Here is a 5,000-nt window from a genome sequence, read left to right on the forward strand (position 1 = left end):
AACTTCCCGTACGTTAGTTTGTCGCTTTACAAACTGAGCTAGCCGTCGGTGGTAAGGTTAATTAAAGCATCTACCTGGTTAGAGAAATTTTTAGAGAACCTCAGAGAACCTTAATTCATGTCCCTGATCTGGAACTTGACTCAGGGTACTGTAACAGAGTCGTGAGTAACAAGCTTGTTAAAGAATACTCAGTGATGAAACCAAGTTATCAAACGTTTGCAAAAAAGAACAAATTTCTCAGCCCATTAGACCTAAAATGTAAGTACTGTAACATTCATTCTTAACTGAAGTATAATTCGTCTAACCGGACAATTAAACCAAATACTAAGGGAACCTTTTTTAACATTAACAATGTGGTTTTCTTATTGCATGTTTGTAGACCAACTTCTACTGCACGTACGACTTCAAGAATATTTTAAGAACGTTAAGGATAAAAACATAACTATCTTTGGTTAGAATTAGGTTTCGATGACTCACTCATCATTTTCAAATTCGTGAAACTTATTATATAATAAACTGCTCGTGAATAACTTGTTGTATACGATTAAAACGAAATGCCAAGTGCATCGAATGTACGTGAATGTCAATTAGCTAAATAATTTTGCCTTGATTGAGTCATGTTGAGTTTAGGATTCTTAATTGTCTTTGATAAAGGCATTTCGTAAATTAGACATTCCAGCTTTCCACGGTATTTATTCAATCTATTCATGAGTATATTTTTGTCGACAAAATTTGATATCTGTTCTTCTTTCTCGATAGACTTTTGAATATTACTATTCAGTCGATCTAAATTGAAATGGTGAAAACGCGGACCGTAACTTAGTCCAGTATGCTCAAACTTAACTGAAGGGTTTGTAGTATCACATCATTATGAGCTCTTGTAAGAGAAGTTTTCAGACTTGACTGCGCTCCGGTCTCACGGGCACTGCAGGTCACGCGTATACGAGCAAACAACAAGTTGCGCGAACCCTACGGACTCATACAATTTTCTTCTTTGTTCAAGAAAGAAAAACAAATGCTCTTTGGCTTAAAACACGTGAAAAGCGTGTTGTTTTGCGAATGCACAGAAAAATCGAGAAAAATCAGCAAACCGTGGCCACAGCTCAAAACCTGACCTACCCTCATTTTCAGTTTATAATAGGGTTTTAATGACTTTATAACACTGCTGGTGTTAAAATTTCAAAATACGACCGAGTTTTGGAATTATTTGAGATTTTCGATTTCAACAGTCTGCGGGCCTAAAATTAGGCTCCGAACACCGGAAAAGAGTCCAGTGACATAATTGAGCTGACTTTCATAAATGAGCGAAATAGTATATTAGCAATTTTGCACTTAAAATTCACAAAACAGATATCTAACAATTTTAAAACGGCACATTTTTAAATTTCCTTACTTCTACACGGTAGCAAGAAACCCCTGACTCCGGAATGGTTTTAAAACGTGTAAAACGTTTGGAAAAAATAACTGTCCGGCCAGTCTCCTAGGACTGCTTTCGGTTTCCGTGCAGCAGGGAATACATGCATAAAAAACAGGTGTTAATTAATGGTTCTAAAATATCAACTGATCGCAAACGGAGTGACTTACCATTGTGAGTCGTCAACTGAGGCGAATTCTAAATAAATGGCGGTTTCCAACCAATTTAAGATGATGACCTATTGAGCGCTCACGACTTCTGTGACTCAAAAGTGCGATGAGCCAGAATTTATATGCAACGAGATTAAAAAAAGACAACAAAAAATTAACATGTGCACAGCCGTCGGAAGCCGAAAATGGTTGCAAAAACACGACCGTGTTTTCTTTAAAATTCTTTTTCATCAAATGACCCAGATCGACTGCTTAGTAATTTATAAGAAAAAGCAATTCAAGCATATCAAATGATGTCAAAAATAAACTCAAGAAAAAAGCTCGCCGTTATGATCACGACTCAAGATCCGGCCAAATTTAAATATTCAACCTTAAGTCGAAGTGTTGTTAGCCTGGAAAAAAGCATCGAACACAGAGTTAACATTTGTTGGATCGAATATACAGACTAATAGAGATTATTTTCCAGGCGAAATTAACCATTCTACCAGGAATATACCCAGGCTGAGAGTGAGTTAAGAACGTCTTTAGTTTCCCATTTGTGTTGTTTTTGTTTTGCATTTGTGAGTAGTAACTATAAATAAAGGTTAGGGAAGGAAAACGTAGCGAGGAGGGAGAAAAGGAAAAGTTGGGAATATTTTACCGTCAGAAATTACAGTGTTCGTAGGGGAATCCGATGACAAATAATAATTTTCTGAATTTTAATTCTTAAACATTTATAAATCGCAAAGTTAAAATACAAGACAAAAGGAGTCTAAAAGATTCAAAAGTTTGTCTTCTCCAGATTTGAACGATATTGTTGTGCTGTAAGGCGTGCAGTTTAACTTCCCATACATTTTTTTATATTTTTTCTGCAGGTTTATGGTCCGGTTGGTTGCATGGGTTGATGTGCTTCGCCAAAAAAAAAAAATTATTTAGCGCCCCTTAACACTTTGATGAATATCTGGTGAATACAATCTTTTGACTCTTCTGCCAAGTCATCTTAACTTAGTGAATCACAATAATTGTGCCAAACACTGTATTTCTGTATCTATGAAATGCAATAAAATGCCTTCCAAAAGCTTGACGAGTTCTTTTGTCTTCGGTAGCTAATTTCTCCTAGAATTCCTCACCCCAACCTTGACAACACAACAGGGAAAGACCAGACTACAACACCTGTAACTACGTGCCCTACTCTTTGCAATTAGTGCGAGGGCTCATTTCAGCCTAATGCCATCGGTTCCATGATTGAAGATGCAGGAGACGGGACCTGCGGTTTATCGTTCTCATCCCAGAAGACTAGAACATCTAACCATTTGCAGATGTCATTCCAAATACATTACGTTCTCCTCGGTTGTTCAAAAAACAAAACAAAACTAAATAGAAAAAAGACCCAGCTGAAGGTTGGTCCGGTCTGGTGCTCCGAACCCAGAACTTCCCGCACGTTAGTTTGTCGCTTTACAAACTGAGCTAGCCGTCGGTGGTAAGGTTAAAGCATCTACCTGGCTAGAGTAATTTTTAGAGAACCTCAGTTACATCTTTTTGGATTCCCTTAATTCATGTCCCTGATCTGGAACTTGACTCAGGGTACTGTAACAGAGTCGTGAGGAACAAGCTTATTAAAGAATACTCAGTGATGAAACCAAGTTATCAAACGTTTGCAAAACGAACAAATTTCTCAGCCCATTAGACCTAAAATGTAAGTACCGTAACATTCATTCTTAACTGAAGTATAATTCGTCTAACAGGAAAATTAAACCAAATACTAAGGGAACCTTTTTTAACATTAACAATGTGGTTTTCTTATTCCATGTTTGTAGACCAACTTATACTGCACGTACGACTTCAAGAATATTTTAAGAACGTTAAGGATAAAAACATAACTATCTTTGGTTAGAATTAGGTTTCGATGACTCACTCATCATTTGCAAATTCGTGAAACTTATTATATAATAAACTGCTCGTGAATAACTTGTTGTATACGATTAAAACGAAATGCCAAGTGCATCGAATGTACGTGAATGTCAATTAGCTAAATAATTTTGCCTTGATTGAGTCATGTTGAGTTTAGGATTCTTAATTGTCTTTGATAAAGGCATTTCGTAAATTAGACATTCCAGCTTTCCACGGTATTTATTCAATCTATTCATGAGTTATATTTTTGTCGACAAAATTTGATATCTGTTCCTCTTTCTCGATAGACTTTTGAATATTACTATTCAGTCGATCTAAATTGAAATGGTGAAAACGCAGACCGTAACTTAGTCCAGTATTCTCAAACTTAACTGAAGGGTTTGTAGTATCACATCATTATGAGCTCTTGTAAGAGAAGTTTTCAGACTTGACTGCGCTCCGGTCTCACGGGCACTGCAGGTCACGCGTATACGAGCAAACAACAAGTTGCGCGAACCCTACGGACTCATACAATTTTCTTCTTTGTACAAGAAAGAAAAAAAATGCTCTTTCGCTTAAAACACGTGAAAAGCGTGTTGTTTTGCGAATGCACAGAAAAATCGAGAAAAATCAGCAAACCGTGGCCACAGCTCAAAACCTGACCTACCCTCATTTTCAGTTGTGCCAAACACTGTATTTCTGTATCTATGAAATGCAATAAAATGGTTTCCAAAAGTTGCACGAACCCTACGGACTCATACAATTTTCTTCTTTGTTCAAGAAAGAAAAACAAACGCTCTTTGGCTTAAAACACGTGAAAAGCCTGTTGTTTTGTTTTGTTTTGTTTTAAGAGCGAATGCACAGAAAAAATCGAGAAAAATCAGCAAACCGTGGCCACAGCTCAAAACCTAACCTACCCTCATTTTCAGTTTATAATAGGGTTTTAATGACTTTATAACACTGCTTGTGTTAAAATTTTAAAATACGACCGAGTTTTGGAATTATATTTGAGATTTTCGATTTCAACAGTCTTCGGGCCTAAAATTAGGCACCGAAATAAATTTCCCTTTCGTAAACGGTCGTTGCCATTTCTCAGAACGGTCGTTGCGGGCGTATGGAAAAATCAGGAAACGGAATAGGAACCGGAACCGGAACCGAAACCGGAACCGGAATAGGAATAAGAACAAGAAAGATCGATGATATCCAGTTGTTTTATTTCAGCTAAAAGAATTGAATGTTATATTACACACTTTAAACTGCAAAACTGATTTTTATGGATATTGTTGTGAGAACAAAGTTCGTACTACCGGCGTCACTCCTTTTTTGAACGGCTTGTCCCTTGGTGGCGTGGGAGCGAATTTGCTACCGAAGCCATGAATGAAAGGAGTCCACAAAAGAAAATTAAAGTAAAAGACAAAAGAATTCTGAATCACCTTATTTATTGAAATAAAATATTAAGGTAAGCAACTACGAACCTTGCCTTCCAGATCTCGCCGCACTGGAGATCAAGAAGAAACATGGGAAAGATGAGCACTAATTAACCTGCG

General features: G+C 37.0%; 1 protein-coding gene across 1 annotated transcript in view; it reads right to left on the minus strand.

Annotated features, from left to right (window-relative positions):
- Positions 1-1,403, minus strand: part of LOC138006021 (major facilitator superfamily domain-containing protein 12-like) — a 14,892-nt gene extending 13,489 nt beyond the window's left edge. The window contains exon 1 of the mRNA XM_068852177.1: positions 1,394-1,403. The gene's annotated coding sequence lies outside the window, so the exon portion shown is untranslated. The remainder of the gene's footprint in view (positions 1-1,393) is intronic.
- Between the last annotated feature and the right edge of the window lie 3,597 nt (positions 1,404-5,000).

This window comes from Montipora foliosa, chromosome 6 (assembly GCF_036669935.1).
Source record: "Montipora foliosa isolate CH-2021 chromosome 6, ASM3666993v2, whole genome shotgun sequence".
Taxonomy (NCBI): Eukaryota; Metazoa; Cnidaria; class Anthozoa; order Scleractinia; family Acroporidae; genus Montipora; species Montipora foliosa.